At 31.9% G+C, this 20,332-nt stretch overlaps 1 long non-coding RNA gene across 1 annotated transcript; it reads right to left on the reverse strand.

Moving 5' to 3' along the window:
- Window positions 1–928: 928 nt before the first annotated feature.
- LOC143056991 (uncharacterized) lies at window positions 929–15,632 on the reverse strand. Its single transcript, XR_012972590.1, has 5 exons — window positions 15,055–15,632; window positions 12,335–12,424; window positions 10,536–10,859; window positions 6,133–6,369; window positions 929–1,961 (listed from the first exon to the last, which is right to left on the reverse strand). It is a non-coding gene; the product is annotated as an uncharacterized LOC143056991 (long non-coding RNA).
- Between the last annotated feature and the right edge of the window lie 4,700 nt (window positions 15,633–20,332).

Here is a 20,332-nt window from a genome sequence, read left to right on the forward strand (position 1 = left end):
TACTCCTTCTTCTCTAATATTGTATGATGGTATGATACTGAACCACTTACTGGAGGGATTGGATTTGATTTTCATATGATTCAGACATACTCAATCTGTTGAATTGAGGTATAGAGGTGCTATGTAAGTAGCTACTAGTAGTTCGATGCTAATTTAGATTCATCTTCATCGTTTTCATGGAGGGTAAAAATTGTATCTATGTTCGGAAATTTTGGAACAGGAATGGAATTCATTTTTTACACTTTTCATTTAAATGAATAAAGTTATGAGTTTTATTTTATTATTACATCTTGTTATAAAAACACAGAATATGCCTTGTTTGATTCAATTGTTTGATATACGGGGGGAGGAGGGGGAGGGAGATAGCTCAGATTAACCTTTTGTACAAAGAAGTATGACTTGTAGAATTAATTCTTACTACGTGGCCCAATACTTTCTAAAAGATGATTATGTGATAAGAGAGAGGAAAAAGATACCAGAGGGACAGAAAAACTCTTAGATTAAAAATTAACTGTCAACGCTATGGCAAAACATAAAAAGACAAAGAGACAAATAATAGTACACAAGTCACAACATAGAAACCTATAGACTAAGCAATACGAACCCAACCAAAAACTGGGGGTGATCTCAGTTGCTCCAGAAGCATAAGCAGATCCTGTTCCACATGTGGCACCCGTCGTGTTGCCTATGTTATCGAAAATCCGGTAAATAGTCTAATGCGGTAGGTTACATTCGAGAAAAAAACGGAATTGGAGATAAGACATAAGGAAAAACTATATCATCTATGGAACGGATATTTCATAACGGTACACCCAATTGTGATGGCGTCTGTAAAAGTAATGAAGAGGTGATTTCAACTTCACCTTTTGGAGCTATCTTATTATATTTTTTGCAGAAATTCTGACTTCAATTTTTCACAACCAGTGGCTGGAAAAGAAGCCATTGTAACCAATATTCGTGTATTATATATAAATAAATGATAAAGCTTTATTTTGGCAAGTATTAAACATTATCTAACAGTACATCTTTAATCTAACTAGACTAACGGTGATCTTTTTGTCAGTTCAGAAGTATCACCAACTACTAAATAAAATACAATATTTTCTGACATGTATGAAGAATTCGGAATATATTAGCTCAGCAATGTAAATTCGAGAGTTTTTGTCAATTTTTATTTCATGACATGTTCTTCACGTCGTATAAAAATGCTTTACTATTAAACTGATTGCATACTAACAAGCGATCATTTGTCTTGTGATAAAATATACCAGTCGGCCATTCCAGGCCGTATATGTCTGAAAGAAATTCTCCTTTAGAAGACACTTCAATGACGTTCCCAGACTGATAACTTGTCACGTATATTTTACCATTTTCGTCTGTTGTAATTCCCCGGGGAAGTTTCATTTTATCATTTTTGAAAGTCCATTTGATGTTGCCAAATAAATCACAGCAATAAAATGTTTCATCATCGGTGCAGAATATGCGTTCATTTTGAATTGTAATGTAACGTACAAAAGAAGTAGGCAATGGAAATGCTCGTATCTTATTGCCATCTATATCCAAGACATGCAAACTTTTTACTCCACTGCTTACATAAATAAGTCCATCATAATATGAAATACCCCATGGTCCTTTCCCAAAATCAATCATTTTTAGCACTAAACCAGATGAAACTTGAATGAATTGTATTAAATGTCCGAAAGGATATGTAACAGCTACAATGTCATTCTCAATTTCTGTAAGACACCATGGTTTTTCCTTTAATATGAATTCACGATTGAAGGTGCCATTTATATTATAGATGATTATTTTCCTACTTATAGAATCTGTAAATAACAGTTGATTACCAAGAATAAGACAATCAGTTAGATCAGCCGAATCCTTGACATTTATGAGTTGTCTCATTGTTATAACAGATGATTGGTGAGGTTTACAGCTTACACGTGACGATGCTACGTCATCTGCAAAATAAAGGGCATCAGTTATGAATGAAACGAAAAAAAAAATCTCTTTTGCACAATTAATTCTTGTATTTTTCCATCTCATTCATGATGTGTATGCATAATGTTTCAGAATAAGAAAAATTATGTCTCTGATTGATTTTTACCAAGATAAATTTTTTAAAGACGGGAGAAAGATACTCGAGGGGCATTCAAATCCATAAATCGAAAATAAGCTAACGACGTAATTACAACGTAATGGGAAAAGACAAGCAGACAACAAGAAGAACACAAAAAGCAATAAGAAAAATGATAACAAACCCCTAAAAAAAGCATAAGAAGATCTCAAGTGCTCAGGAAGGGTAATTAAATCCTACACATGTGGCACCCGTCGTGTAGATCATTTTATCACAATGCTGGTATAAAGTCTTATCGGTAGTCCACGTTCGGCAATAGGATGGGATTGTTGTTACGACAATCGGAAATACCCATTGTCATCTGTGAAACAGATATTTGATGACGTCTGTAAAATTTACAAATGTATGATTTAAATTTCGCCACTTAGACATCTTGCCTAAACAGCTTCCATGTGAGCAGCAACACCTTCTAAAGGAAATCATGATAGGAAATACAAGTACTGCATTATTGTATCAACTGGAAGATATATACTTCTTATGCAGGCAATGCTGGGATGTTGCTATAAAGAAATATAAAGTTCACATGATTTGGGAAGCTTAAATCATCTCTTTCATAGTAAAGTTTTCAACTGACCTTTATTGTCAATTACTAGTTGGATGTCAGGATAAGGGATAGATATGGGTCCGATGGGATAGATATGTTCAACAAATTCATCAAATTTGGAATACTTTTAACGTGAGAAAACATTATTCATATAGCAGGAAGTGAAGTTGAAAAATACTGCTTCTTTTTTTTCTTTCTCCCAAAGAATTTCCTGTATTAAGTCAGCTGCATATGGATTGAAACAAGTTAAGAAGAAGATGTTCACAACGAAATGCCGATTGTTTTTGAAAAACAAATTCTCCAAACGCTACAAACATGTTGTCAATCTAGAACTCATGCATCTTGATAACATCAGACATGTTCGGGTCAGAGTGATATTTTTCAAAGTACGATTTAACCTCCCCTTAAACATAAAACTTGTATCTACGTTGGCCAATTGTTTTATGAATTAAAGCTGGGCCAACTGTTTGAATTGATTTTTAGTTTTGAAATGGGAAAAAATCAAATGTTTTATACTATTTCAAGATGAAAGAGTCTTTTGATTTTATAAGTATCTGATTCACACCACCTCTTAAAAAGGTAGTTTCAAACTTACCATAAGGTTTGGCATTACTTGCTGATGTTTTAATGTAAACTTCGTGGAGCATTTGGAAGCCCAAACAATATAACTTTGTTTGCAAGGACACTTATATAATAATATAGGTATCCAACACAGTGAAGGAAAGTCCAGGTTTGCATCTTTTGTTTGAAATTCTAGCAGAAAATAACGCAGATCTATGACACCCAATTTTTCCTTCTTGGTAAGTGTCTCAGGGATATATGTTCAGTTTTCAAGTGAATTTTATGTTATGCATTCTTCACACGAAAACGATATGATTTGGGATTTTATCTGTGATGACAAAAACGTATTTGTAATAAAGGTAGGACAAGTGTTTTACAATATTTGGATCTAAGTGAGTAACTTAACACGGGTATTTTTTAATTAGGTCTTTCCACCTTTCCGTGGAAAGACCTATTGGATTTCTTCTGATTATTATTAGGTCTTTCCACCTTTCCGTGGAAAGACCTATAGGTTTTGTTCTGATTATTAGGTCTTTCCACCTTTCCGTGGAATTTTCCGAAAGACCTATAGGTTTTGTTCTGATTATTATTATTTTTTTTTTCTTCCGCCTAATTTTTTTCTTGCGTAGTATTGTTTTTTAATAAGTTGTCGCTTAGATATTTGGAATATGATATCTTATAGTTTATACGCTTTAAAAATTTACAACCGCGTAACAAAATACTTTACGTTGTATGAGTTATCTCCCCGAACACTGTTTTTCTTGTGGCCACTACTCCTTCGTAACCGTAAAAGATTACGACAAATTTATTTTACCAAATTGCTCGTTACTTCTTCAGGATTAGGGTATTCATTTGGACCGAAGCTATCCGGAGACTCCATATGAGAGTTATTTCCCCTTATGCATTTGATATAAGTGATATGCGTTTCTAACTGGTAAACCATCAGTGATATAGGCCTAGGGTCTTTGGATTTAAGTTCCTTAGTCCAAAAAAATGAAAATAAGGTCAAGGTCAAAGGTCAAGGTCATATTCTAAATTTTGATTTTGACTTATTTTCTCTTATTTTCAACAACCGTGAAAGATATTGACATTATTTTTACTAAATTGTGAGTTGCGACATGTTGTAACTTATAAATTTTGGTTGGAAGGATGCTTTAACAATAAATGAGAGTTTTCGCCCATCTTATATTTAAAATCATGCCTAAAGTGATATAACTCATTAACCATACATATTACAGACCCAGGGTCTTTTTATTTGAGGTCCTTGGTTGGTGACCTTGAAATTGAGGTCAAGGTCAAAGGTTAATAGGACGTTCTAGATTTTGACTTTTGCTTTAAATTCATATTTATACATTATAAAGTCATAGGAACTAACATTTAAGATTGATTTTTGATATTTTGATAATAAAATAGATCTTTACTTGTGGAAAGACCTTCAATTGTTCTTTGAACAATTGGTTTTTAATTATTATCATTATTTTTTTTTCTTCCGCCTAATTTTTTTTCTTGCGTAGTATTGTTGTTTAATAACTTGTCGCCTAGATGTTTGGAATATGATATCGTATAGTTTATACGCTTAAAAAATTTACAACCGCGTAACAAAATACTTTACGTTGTATGAGTTATCTCCCCGAACACTGTTTTTCTTGTGGCCACTACTCCTTCGCAACCGTAAAAGATTACGACAAATTTATTTTACCGAATTGCTCGTTACATCTTTAGGATAAGAATATTCATGTGGACCGAAGCTATACGGAGACCCCATATGAGAGTTATTCCCCTTTTTTTATTTGATTCAATTGATATGCATTTTCAACTGGTAAACCATAAGTGATAGAGACCTAGGGTCTTCAGATTTGAGGTCCTTGGTCCCAAAAAAATGAAAAGAGGTCAAGGTCAAAGGTCAAGGTCATATTCTAAATTTTATTTTGGCTTATTTTCACTTCTTTTCAAATACCGTATGACATATTGACAAATAATTTTTCATAAATTGTTAGTTGCGACATGTCCTTACTTGTATATTTTGGTTGGAAGGGTGCGCATACAATAAATGGGAGTTTTTGACCATCTTACATTTAGAATTACGCGTAAAGTGGTATTGCTCATTAACCAAACATATTAAAGATCTAGGGTCTTGTGATTTAAGGTCCTTGGTTTGTGACCTTGAAATTGAGGTCAAGGTCATAGGTTAATAGGACGTTCTAGATTTTGACCTTTGCTTCAAATTCATATTGATACATCATAAAGCCATAGGAACTAACATTTTAAACTGATTTTTCATATTTTAATATCAAAATAGATCTTTACTAATGGAAAGACCTTCAATTGTTCTCTGAACAATTGGTTTGTAATTCTTATTTGAATTGTTTTGATTTGAGGCCACTGGTGAGTTTGGTAAAATCGAAACATGCAACAGGTGAACCAAATGGAATGTTGTTGACATATTATAATAATTGCTCTTTACTGGGTGGATATTACTGATACTTTCGTCACTCAAGCTGACACAACCCTTGATGTAAGCTAACCTATGTTGATAAAATATACTTTAACAGTGTAATGTTCCATGGAGAATGTTCCTTATATTAACTGTTTATCAACAGTTTAATTATTCGACGTGGGTATCGATGGTCTAAACCGTTTCAGACATATTTTTAAATGCTTCTCAGCTTTAATTATGATTTGACCTTCAAACTTGTTGATTCGAGTACAACTGACGAGTCTTAATATGCCAAATTATAAGCCTAACATCTTTGATTAAATTTAGTTCTTTTCAGCTAGTTTTACAAATTACTGCAAAATGAATTGTAAATACCTCATCGTATAGTATTGCAAATGTAGCATTTTACGTTAAATTGTATGTTACGACTCTGCATTTATTGAATAAACAAACCTTGTTCCACCGGGGAAAGAATAACTTCTATCTCTTTGCAGTGTCTTCTTTTAACACGACTCCTGTTCGAATCAGATAAAATATTCTCAATAAAGTTTCCTGTGTGTCTTGTTAGATCATTTTCGTTTCTTATTGATTTCATTTTTACACCGAGACGTATTAATAAACTACCCTCTGTGTGACTTTCATCCCGCCAGACCCTTTTACATGTATCACCATGTCCATGTCCCTGCAAATCTAAAAAAATAATTAAATCCATATACATTTTGAATTTTTTTAGAAAGAAACTTATTTCATGTTATCGTAATCGCGCATTTAGATTGTATTTTCGTTTTACTGTTCCAAGAGAAAAGGTTAACATTTTAATTGAACACATAAAAGTATTTGCTTGTACTATGAAGATAACAATATGTTCAGATCACTCGAATCTATAAAAATGATATTTAAATCAAGGTAACAAACAAACTTTCCCGTATTACTAAAGGACCGAGACCGAATGCGTCCTCACAGTAAATGTCTGTGTCTCTGGCTTTGGATGCATTACCAACCATGCAAAAGCACAGTAATTCAAAATGTCACCATCGGGAATAGGACAGACGAATACGCTGGTATTCAAAGTTCTAAGATCAGAAAAACATGTAGCAAGATAACTGAGACATTGACACATACTTTTCAAATAATTCTTGATTGACAACGTCAAATGCATGCAGTGTTTGTTTGAGTTTTCCACGGAACTCTTTCGGAGATAGTTTTGAGCACTGCTATCAACAACTAAGGATATGTGATATGATTACCAATGAAACATCAAAGTTCAAAATGGATGGAAGCAATTAAAGGCAACCTCACGGCCTTTAATATTAAGAAAACCCATACCATAAAGTCGGTAATAAAACGTTCTTTCAGTGTAAACATGAAAAGGTGTATCATCTCATGTAATTATGAGTTGTTTGTGTTATTAAAATTTGCTTTTACAAATTGTTAGAAATTATTATAAATTAAGGAATGTATTTATTATGTTATTATGCAAACTCCGCACGATGGCAGAGAGAATATGAATGACAGAGTATGATCAAATATCTATTTGAAAATGAGATTAAAGATTTTTATAAGATGATTTTTCCTTGTATGTCTGAGAAAGTTCTGTATAAATACTGCTTCATATTAGTACAAACACTAGTCAACCAGAAGTGGTTCACAATTAATATCAATTTTAAAACCCAAGTGCACTGTCTACTCAAATATTTATCCACCAAACTCAGTAAATGTATGTGTTATCTATAAAACCAGAACTATGACAACATCTTCGGTGTATTTAGAATGGGAATCAAGTACTTCACAAAGTAAAACAAAACAAAGGCATTCGTATTTACGTTTCCTTTTTCTCCCATGGTTAATGACACGATGTAGTCAATCTTTGAATTTAGCATGGAGAATATAAGTCTAATGAGGAGACATTTTGATATCACGTAGTAATTACACAAAATTGTGAATGTAATTTTGGAATTGATCTTCTGAGTCTATGCAATATCTTACTTAAAACAGTGATGAAAACATAAGAAAGATATTTGGTCCAAAACATATTGATCCCCCGACTATATATATTGTGTTCTATACGCTTTAGTGAAGTTTTTGTATACAGTCTAAAGATGGATCATTTTTATCGGCTTTTCTATGTTGATACGAAAGAAGAAAAGGATAAATTAAAATTTTTGTAAATCTTCCCTTTCGTGAATAATGTAGAAGTATATGATGGATTTATCGCTTTGCTTTGAATTCAATTTCTTTTATGGAAACAATCCAAATAATCAAATTGGATATAATACCAATATTGTTGATGATATGTCTACTGGACTAACATCCCATTTGTCATAACATTCATCATCTCGGATTTCTCACAAGGAACAGACAGCCGACTGCGTAATGCATATAGTAAATTTTATATGTGCTTCCGAATGCATTGCTGAAAAGCTTTAATCTATTCGGATAAAGTGTTTGCTTAAAGTTCATCTAGCTCACTCTTCATCTTATGTTCTGGCAAAGACATTCACTGAAGCTAGAACTTGTACAAACGAGTCGTCACATGTTGTACTTTGCATTTACAGAGATTTCATGTCAGAGTCATATACTTCTTTAAAACAAATCACTCCATTAATTTTTAAGAGGTATATGACTCTGACATGAAATCTCTGTAAATGCAAAGTACAACATTTGACGACTCGCTTGTACAAATTCTAGCTTCAGTGAATGTCTTTGCCAGATCTAAATTGATGTGGAAAAGTTTTTGTAAACAATATGTTCCAATATTGCTGTCATTTGAATTATACGATCCATCTTGATACGTGACTATAAGTGATTTACGATGCGGCTACTTATATATATTAAGATTTACATAATAAAGTGTAAATATGGTCAGTTTTGGTTGATACTGTCAAATATGGTCAGTTTTGGTTGATGCAGACAAATAATTTTGTTATATGAGTCAGTCTGAGATATCAAAACTACTTAAATTAGTTAACAATTCAAAATTTTGAACAAAAAGAGGACATGCTGGCACTATAAACTGATGCGAGCATAATTTTGTAGTCATTGTTTTCCAATATTGCTTTCCTGGTCCATCCTGATATAAAAATATAAGTGATTTACTTTCATGACATTTCGGCTATTAGGATTTACATCATGTACATAATAAAAAGCAAATATGGTCAGTTTTGGTTGATGCAGACAAATAATTTTGTTATACCAGTCAGTCAGTCAGTATGAAAACTACTGATATTTGTTTATGATACAATATTTTGAATAAAAAGAGGACAAGATGGCACTCTAAATTGATGCAAACGAAATTAGGTAGCATTGTGTTCCAAAATTTCTATCATTTGTATTATACAATCCATCCTTACATAAAAATATTACAGATTTACTATGCGACTATAATGGTAACATGCTGTCAAATATGGTTAGTTTTGATTGATGCAGACAAATAATGTGTTTCGCGAGTCAGTCTGAGGTATGAAAACTACTGATATTTGTTTTTGATGCGATATTTTGAATAAAAATAGGAAATGCTGGCACTCTCAATTGATGGGGAAAAAAAATTTGTCAATAATTTCCAATATTGCAGTTATTTATATACTACAGTCCCTTTTGACCTAAAATTATAACTGAATTACTGTGCAGCTATATAGATTTACATAAAAAAAGCAAATTTGGTCAGTTTTGGTTGATGCGGTCAAAAGATTTTATTACACGACTCAGTCTGAAGTATGAAAACTACTGATATTTGTTTACGATGAAATATTTTGAATAAAAAGAGGACATGCTGGCACTAAAAATTGATGCGAACAAAATTTTTTGGTCATTGTTTTCAAATATTGCTGTAACTTGTATATTACAGTCCCTCTTGACCTAATTTTATAACTGAATTACTGTGCAGCTATATAGATTTGCAGAAAGAAAGGGCAAATAATGTCAGTTTAGATTGATGCGGTCAAAAGAGGTCAAAAATGTTTTGTTAAACAGGTCCGTCCGAGGTATAAAAACTACTCGTAAACAGATATCACATTTGTTTATGAGTCAATATTTTGAGTAAAAAGAGGACATGCTAGTACTATAAATTGAGTGCAAACAAAATTTTGAATTCATTGTTTTCCAATATAATTGCTGTCATTTGTACAATACATCCCTGCCTAAAAATATAACTGGATTACTGCAGCGTGCAGCTAAATGTATAAAGATTTACATGATGAAGAGCAAGTATGGTCAGTTTAAGTTTTTAAAAACATATTTATTTATTATAGTGGATTGGGAAACAAGTTATTACATTTGGTTAATGAGGTCAACTAATTTTTTTATTTGAAACGAGCCATCCTGACTCCCGGAATGACAAATGTAAAACAATTCAAATAATAATGCCCCCCTTCCCCTAATACTAACGGCCTAATTTATGTGCAAAAATAGTATTGGAATAATAATAATATGAACTTTAAAAAAAAGTATGAATTTCAAAATTATTTCTTATATTTATATTATAATTATAATGTTGTAAAACAAAATAATGAATCAAAATAACCACATGTGCATTTATGGTTGAATGTAGCTACCAATGTAAATGAGAACATAATTTCGAAATAAAAATATGATAAAACTTTTCCTTTGTTTGAAAAGAACCTGCATTGTAAAAAAAGAACTGTCTACTATGATATAAAAAAGAGATGATATATGATTGTCAATGACACAACCCTTCACAAGAGATTAAATAATACAGACATTCATAATTATAGGTAATTTGTTGAAGTGAAATTAAACTATCTTTAAGATAATGATTGTGCCGTCATGCTCTGTTGTAATACTATACTAAGAATGCGTTAAAATGTTTTAAGGAAATGTTTACAATAAGAGTTTCATACCTGATTGTATATGCTCATTTGGAAAGATCATGATGTCAGTGGCAGCTCGATTGTCAGTGGTTAATTTTATTTGCGAATAAATGCCAGCAAATAAACGTTGTACAAAGGTATATAAATCCAAATATATTTGTTGTTCAGTCTGTATTGCAGCAAGTGTTAGGTAAATAATCACACTCCCTATTTCGGCGTTCTTGATGATGATGATTTTGCTCTGGTCATTAAATATTTTGTCATTATTATTCAAGTACTCAACCATGCATTTATTGTCGTCATCGGTAAATCCCTTAATTTCTGCCACTAAGTCAATTTCAGTTGGTTTTGGAACTAAATACAAAACAATACTCGTGAATGCAACAGTATACAAAATGTAAATGATCAAATATTTGTGCTCTATTTGTGGTTTACTTGAGATGTAACTTGTTATTCAAAACAGCATTAAAAAATGTATGTATAAGGCCGATGTGAATAGTTATCAAAAGTACCAGGATTATAATTTCAATACGCCAGACGCGCGTTTCGTCTACATAAGACTCATCAGTGACGCTCAGATCAAAATAGTTATGAAGCCAAAAAAGTACAATAAATTATAATCCTTGTACCTTTGACAACTATTGAAGAGCATTGAGAACCCAACATTCCAAAAAAATGTGCCAAATACGGCTAAGGTAATCTATGCCTGGGATAAGAAAATCTTTAGTTTCACAAAATAAATCAGAGTCTTGTTACAGAAATTTTATGAAAATGATTGGGGACGAAACGTCCACCAGCAGTGGCATAACACTAATATATTTCATTATTGTCGATTTAAAAGATAAATAGATAAAAAAACTGACAATTAATGTATGCTAGTTAGTTCCATATACTTTTTTTTATGTCACAACTCTCGTCGAAATAGTTGACCATTGTAATTGTTGATGAACACATCATAAACACCTATTCGAGACATGGCATATTCTAATATACACAAATGATGCATGTTTCATAAATGTCCGAAGAATGAAGAAGTTAAAGCGCTAAAACAAAATTTGGCCGCACAATGGACGGATTATTGACAATTACTGTCATCTATTCGGGGTATAAATCTGATCTAAATAGTTATTAATAAAACATTTATTTTATTTTACATAATTTGGCTTTATGTAAAACACATCAAACTGTATCAGAATATTAAAGCATTAATAAATTTGGCCTGAATATACCACGAAATAAAATCACTTAAAAACGTGTCAAACAGATTATATGAATGTCAAGAATAGACGGAAAACCTGCAATAAAATACGTCTCCCCTTTAATTAGTATTTGTTTGAAAATTCTGTACACATAATAGTGATTTTAATTGTAAAATTGCTATTAAATTTTCTAATCTAATATAACGAAATACAAATATGGGATCGTAGGTGGTTTCGCATTATCAGTTGCATTTTAAATAAATATGTCAATGTACAATGTGTGTATTAGAATCATTGCAGGTATTGGCTTATCAAATAGTGTTATTGATACTAAATCACAAACGTTCATCCTGAAATATTAAAAAAAACTGGAACTTACTGTCTCCTTTATAAATATCGTGGTAGTAAAATAAAATACGTTCGTTTGGAATTTAATGAACACTGTCAAATGCATCATATACTAAACGGATCCAAAGCAATAAACATTTATTACATACACAAACATATTTCTAAAGTTAACCACACATAGTAGCCTTATTAAATCCATAGTTCATTAAAAGAGTTTCATAAGAAAAAGTGTAATAAATTATTCCTCGAAACGTATTTTATTTCTTTGATCAAAAATAATACCTCGCAGCAAGACATCAGCTATGAACACTTCTAGCTTCTTTCCAGTAGTCAGATGCAAAGTCATGCCACCTTCCCTAATCGTTTCTTTGCCTTTAATATGAAAGTTAAAACTATGTTTACAATTACTGTATGCTATTTTACAATACAGCTTCAAAATAGAGGAAACCTTTAAACACATCGACAATTTGTTTATACCTTTGTTTTTAATATTTACATTCAATGTGAGATTTTATTAATGAATCAATGAATGCAATATTCCTGTCTATAAAGAGTAGAAATATTTTTGTTGGTCAAATGCTTTTCGTAAAATTGGCGTTTGTGTAAAAATGAGAATGGGAATTGGTAATGTGTCAAAGAGACAAATACCATACCAAAGACGGACACAAGTGGTGTGTTTAGGCAACTATTCTTGCAATACAGTATTTCATTTATAATGTTGGTTCAGTTGATATCAGCTTAACCAACATTAAATACACATTTCTTGCAATTATGATTGGAATATAAATGACGATGTGTGTATCATTACAGGTTGCATTTGGTGTGAATGGCTCATATAACAAGTTTATAATGTCGGGATCTATGCTGACTATACCCTATTGGTTATGCGTATTGTTGAAGTTCGAAAGGTTACCTGTAATTGCTTAAAATAAATTCCCCAAAATATTGCAGTCTGAATTAAATTTCATCTTAATGCCAATATAACTTTATCTCCTGAAGGATATTTTAGCCAAATTGATGTTTTTACATTATAATTCGAACTCAAATCTAAAAGTCACTGACTAATCTGTGATTAGTTTGTTATGCTTTCTAGGTTTAACATAAGGATTTTTCAGACATAGCCTCTTTTCACAAATTGTGTAATCTAACACACAAGCCTGTCGGTAAAATGTGTTAAAGCATGGCTTGACCTAGAAAAAACATATGTAAATGCCTTTCTTGCTTTAAAAAATTGAAAATCATAAATACACACAGGTATGCTTAAAGCCGAATATTTGAAAGCCTAGGAAGTAAAACAATATAACCATCGAATCAGTCGAAGCGCTATATGACAAAACAAGTCATACAAACAATAGTCAAATTCATCCTTGTTCAACTTTGCCTGAGTTATAATAATTTCTGTATTTATAAACGGATAATTTTGAATTGATTTGTTAATAATAACGTCAGTACTGAAATAAAGACTATTGGTTTCTTTGCTGATAATGCATTTGTGAACTGGAAGTCCACCAGCAGATAGTCGATTCAGCGCTATATACACATGAAAACAAATTTTACAGCGGATTCCATTGAGTGTGTAGCGAAAGGTAATATCTTTGGTTAGCTTGCTTGTTAGCTGAACCGTGAAGTCATTATTAGGTCAGGTATACTACCCGCCATTCGAAGTAGCATAGTCCAACATACAGATTTATAGGTTTTCTGTCGGACTAGTCTATTCTTAAAGTAGGGTAGTTTACCTAACTTAACAATGACTTCACGGTTCAGCTAACAAGCAAGCTAACCAAAGATATTACCTTTTGCTACACACTCCATGGAATCTGCTGTAATACTGCTTTGAGTTTGATCCAATATTTACCACTCAAGACTGTTAAATTTTCAAAAATAAAACAAGAGGCATTTAAAATGCTAGAATATAACTGTCGAGAGTGGTTAAATATTGCATTGCACAAGATTTAGTGGTGGAATCTATTCCTCTATTGACTGTAAAACGATATATCCCAGGCATAGATTACCTTGGCCGTATTTGGCACAACTTTTTGAAATTTTGGATCCTCAATGCCCTTCAACTTTGTACTTGTTTGACTTAATAAATATTTTGATATGAGCGTCACTGATGAGTCTTATGTAGACGAAACGCTCGTTTGGCGTACTAAATTATAATACTGGTACCTTTGATAACTAATTAGTCCTTCCTTTCGAATGATCACCATACAGATGTGTAAAGAAGAAATGAGAATAATCGAACAAAATGTTGATTAGATAAAAATAAGAACGAGGTCATAAAGATGATAAAAAGTGTAAAGATTTGAGACACGTGTATACATATACATGTGAATTGCAATAAGTGAAATTGGACGGTAAGCTTTAATCCTAGGCAATAAGTTAGGCAGGAAGTCTATTACCTACATAATATCAGGCATTCCTGTTACATCGAAAGATATAAACTTAAATCCTGAAAATTGTGACCAGGCATAAATGTTTAGGCCGAAAATGAAAATGAGAGTAAATAAAAAGATATTTTTTTCTATAAATCTGAAATACATTTTGTACACATTGAAAACATTAGAACTGATCATGAAGTATTGAAATAGAATCATAAAAAAAGTATTTCACTTCTTGCCGCTAACATATATAATAATTCTGTTAATTGTAGTACTTATATGTATTATTGGCGAAATGTGAAATATTTTTTTTATACAATGCAATGCCATAGGAGCAATTCAATATGCTTCAACTGCAAGTGACTTTGTGTTACTTGATAAATCACTAAACATTTTCTTTTGACCACATGCAAGTATTTGTTTATAGTTAGCGTGTTAGCAAGCCAATAATACACAATGTGACGATATACATATTTCAATGAATATGAATTTTTGTGCTTGTGTTTCGTACAAACTTCTTCGTGGAGAAGAGATCATGTACAATACAACTCAGATAAAGAATATTAGTATTGCAGACAATTGATCACCTTGCTTTGCATTTGCACATATCATTTAACTTACGTCTTAGCCTTTCAACTTCCAAACCCAGTTTAACATATTCTTCTTCTAACTTTGGATCTAGAGAACATGATGATAAATCTGTCACTTCCTTTTTAAAACCCTCATTGGACTTCTTTTTCAAATATTGGTCTACCCGACCTGCTATTTCAAGAACGTCTTTTATAGTATCCCATTCCTCTAGCTCAGTAATATCCGCCTGTGGTCGGTGAAATATCTTATTTCGTAGCACTCGCACTCGTTCTATATCGTCAGTAATTTTTAAATCGTTGAAACCAGGTGATTTACCCCATCCATTGGTGGGTTCTGGAAGGATATGTCTTATGACTTTATAGAGCAATCCGGCATCGCACAAATTGTATTTTTCTGAGTTTAAAGTTTCTAAAATTCTTTTTTCATCTGCATTTAGAATACCGTACAATGCAGGATTAGTTTTAATCATAATATATGTCACTTCTGGCTGAACATTTTTTAATGCTATTTCTCGCATCATCTTAGAGAAAATATTGGCAGCGATTATTGTTAGCCTTGCAAATCTCGTTCGACATAATTCTGGCGTGTTTATACTAGCCATATAAACTGTATCTCTGAAAGACAAAATAAGAAACAACATGCATGTTTTGATAATATTTAAGAACATTTTACAACAGTAAATAAGATTATTAAAAAAAAAGTAAAATCATAAAAATACTGAACTCCGAGGAAAAAAAAAAAAAATGGAAAGTCCCTACTAACATGGCAAAATCAATTATAAAACACACCAAACACGAATTGACAACAACTGTCGTATTCCTGACTTGGTACAGGCATTTTCAAATGTAGAAAATGGTGGATTGAACCTGGTTTTATAGCGCTAAATCTCTCACTTTGTACGATAGTCTCATCAAATTCCGTTATATTTACAACGATGCGTGTCCTAAAAAAACAAAATAAATACAATAATCAAAATATGGGTACATCAGTTATCACACTTCACTGCATATTTCTTCCTTGCTAACCTTCGACACGAGTTCGTTCTCACCAAATCACTAGAAGACAAGAAATAAACGATACTAGTGCTTAACCCTATTTTTATTCATTATAACCTATACCAGTAACACTGTTCTTATGTGTATTGCAGAAGCGTATCAACAAACAGAAACAAGTAAAATACTGATTGTTGACGTTTACATGGTTTTTGTTTTTTGTGTATATTGTTTGCTGTTTATTATAACATACCCAATATCTACTACTAAAGTTGACGAATCAGGGTAGTCAACAGACAACCAAACAAATATACACTCATTGAGTCAATGATTTGTTGGTGTTTAACGACACTTTCAGCACGAGAAAATATAGATTAGAGTCAATCGCATATGTCATGTTCGAACTCACAACATCAGTGTTGACCTACTAAAACAACCTGTCCACCGAAGCACCTACCTATCTACCTACCTATTTATGTAGGGTAGGTAAGTCGGTCAATCATGCATAATTTCGCTAATACGAACAGAGGTACATTCAAACATACATGAATACATTGTAAATTCATATAGCATAATTGTGTAAAACGTGTTAATATTTGTCCTCAGTGTTATTTCTTTGAAAACTAAAAAACTAAGCACGAAAAAGTATGCAAAAAACACCAACAATGAACGGTATTTTAAGCAGAAAGGTTCACTGAGCGAACAGGATTCCTACATGTACAAATCACATGCCACTTCAATTGATCTAGCCGGAGGTGTGATCTTACACTAACAAAACCTAGTTGAAAACAATAAAAAAAACTCAAAGTAGGGTTATGGGACTCAGAAAAAAAGAGTTATGATGTGATTATTTAGATAGAGCAGAACCATTGTAGTTTTTTGTTGTTTTTGGAGTTTGCATTGTTTCTTATTTATTGTTTATAACTGTTGATGTAAATGTCCTTTGTGTTTTTGAGTCTTTGTTTATTCTTTGGTTTTTATTGTTATTGCCTTTTTGCTGAGAACCTTGATCATATTGCAATACTTATCTAGACGTCAGTTTCCTTTTTTATGTTACATTTAAAAGAAGATGTGGCATGACAACCATTGAGACAACTCTCCAGAATAGATTTACATTTTACGCTTTGTGGTGATTATGTACTACTTCGTTGATGTTTTAAAATTTAAGACTGCTATACCGTTTGCACATTCCAATCACAAAATATACTCATTTTTCAGAAGGGGACTTAACCAATTATTTTATGAGGGGGTTACACCAATAATTAGTCCTCAATCTCTGTTTTTTTATATATACGAAAAACAGGGATGTCCGAATTGCCAAAAAGAAAGACCTCTCAGATTCGGGCTTTCAATTGTTCAATTGATAGTCACCAGCGCGATAATCTACAAGAAAAACATTAAAATATGCGTTTTCTATAACACACAATAAAAGTTACACAAAGATCACAAGAGAAAAAAATACAAACAAAACGTCATACAGATTGCTTAAGGTTGAGCAATGAACACGAAACACACTTAACACCGGAACTCAATAAATAAAAACGCACACTAATAGTCTAGTACATATAACGTGAATTGCTTAATATGTCGCTGCCAGGATCAGGTAAAATTTAATTCTGTTATGATGTTCCACATACATTTCTGCCTTTCTTTTCTTTTCGACAGTCATTTACTTGTAAGATGTAACACGCAATAATATTTAAAGGACGACTCGAAAAAAAAAAATAACCGTAGAAATGTCTGCAGGAATAAAGTCTTTGATGACATTTGTACGAGTAATTTTGTTTATAGAACGCAAGTTCATCAAGTTTCCACACATGTCCAAATGTAACATGAACATTGTATTTGATGACAAAATATTAAATGATTTATCCTAATACTCAACAAGGAAGTATTGGAATAACGACAGTGGTTTTGTTTGAGTGAGCACATTTTATGTATGTTCTATGACTGTAAAATCGAAGTGTAAGAGATTATAGATTGAATTAAAATTCTATGTGCAAACATTACAACAATTTGATAATAAAAAGAAAAAAAAAATGTATCTTTTTAATAGTGACTAGAACCAATGTATGTTCGTAAAATTAATTTAAGTATATTTGTTAAATATCTTATCATGCTAATAACTATAAATAACAATCCCATGTCACATGTCTTACCGACAATTATATTTGTGTAATTACTACATGTAATACATGGTATAATTATAAAAACAAGTCATCATAAACAATACAACATTTCTTAATCTGAAGATATATAGTCTAAAAGAAAATATCTATTGACACCTACTATTAATCCATGTCCTCTGAACAATGTATGTTAACCAAGCGGAAAATGATCAGTACGCATACACATGTTACCTGTTTGCGTTTTGTTTCCTTATTTTGTATTGAACTATTTGAATTAATGGTAGTTATATTTATTGACGCGTCATACATTTTAAAAAACAAGTATTATTTTGAAATACTATCCAATCGTTCTTGTATTTTAAAGGTCAAATAAACGAAAAAGAATACGGGAAAACCTAACGATGTAGGCGTTGTTTGAAAATTTAGAAACCGGATCATAAATACAACCTGTAAAAGTAAAATGTCTACAATTGGTCCTTTTTGCATAATAACGAAATAATAACTAAGTGAGTTGTTAGTAATATCATTGGACCAAAATACTAAATCTCCCAGCCCATGAACATCTGCTCGAGTGATCCTCATCTTTTTCTTAAATATCTAATCTGACTTTCCACTTCACCGTTCGCAGCTGGATATAAAACTGTGTTTCTAACATGTTTCTCACAAGAAAATCACTTCAGGTTACTGATGGATGCAGTTAAAGACTATTGTTGGAGGTCGTACGGTTGACCTATAGTTGTTAATTTCTGTGTCATTTTGGTCTCTTGTGGACAGTTGTCTCATGGGATTCTAATACTACATTTTTATATATATATATATACCAGAAAATGGGTTAAGCGAGAGCCCCAATAACGTTGTCTCCATATGTTGATGGCTCGCAAAATATGTTAAAATCATTATAGTTGTGTATGGCATTTTAACGATATAAGAAATAAGTTTTTCGGCAAATAGGAACTTCAAATGAAACACAAACATGTCACATTATGTAGCATTACACGATGAAGCCTGGTGCCATACGTGCACGAATATTGGACTTGCTGACGCCGACAAAAGGTTTTATGCACAGATGGTCGGACATAAAAGCGGGATAAAAAAAAAACAAGAGGGTAACACACAGACTTGAAAATGTCCTTTATGAGGCAAAAATCGATAGCTTATTCAAACATTGTATAGAATTAAATTCCACTTGAATTTAAGCATGAAGCAAAAATGTTTCGACAATATATGTTATTCGCATATCTATCACGTCTTTAAAGCATGTGTACGTACACGTATTTAGTTCTGTTCATATCTTTTTTATGCATATGGATAGACATGTTGAAGGTTGTAACGTGCAATAAAGAAGAGAAAAAATTAAACTTGTGGATTTGATAATGTTCATCTTTGATTTTTTTAATTATTTTATATGTATTACACAAAAATGCTAGTATCTGTATTCCATTTTGATCAAACCATTTATAACAAATTGCATTGGTATATACATAAAAAGACTATCTACTCAGAATGAAAATAACACTGGCGAAAGGGCAATAACTCGATATATTTTTAATATCAGTTTCTAGGAAGTGATATTCAAATTGCAAATACGCAAATAGTAAATCCCTTCTGATTCAGCTCTTATAGATAACTAGGTTAAGGTTCCACTAAAGTCAAAATACAGGACACTTCATGAACATCTAAAATCTGCCTTTATTTTTCAACCTATAATGAATAAAGTCCTTAACTTTGGAAACATATGTTTATTTAAACATACTAAAAATACATGTACATACTTTGTAAATTGTAAATAAACTTGAAATTGTTATGTTGTGGCGAAACCGGTTCTTGGGGTGAACACTGCATTTTGGAGGCCTACGAGACGACTTAATTTGCTTAAAATGTGTATGGACGAATACTCTTACATATAATGCAGGGCAAATCACAGTGTGTATATGTAAAGTATGTTTAAATGAACATATGTTCCCTTGGTTTAGGACTTTCATTATAGGTCGAAAAATACAGGAAAACTTTAGATGGTTATGAAGTATCTTATATTTTGACTTTAGTGGAACCTTAAGGTAGTCGATTGTACCAAAAAGATTATCACAAAATTGCTTCAAAAATGTCCCCAAAATTGAAAAAATGCACGATAGTGGATAGTTAATATTATAGCTTGAGCAATAAATCGTGATAAAATAAATGCTTTTA

Source organism: Mytilus galloprovincialis, chromosome 13 (genome assembly GCF_965363235.1).
Source record: "Mytilus galloprovincialis chromosome 13, xbMytGall1.hap1.1, whole genome shotgun sequence".
Taxonomy (NCBI): Eukaryota; Metazoa; Mollusca; class Bivalvia; order Mytilida; family Mytilidae; genus Mytilus; species Mytilus galloprovincialis.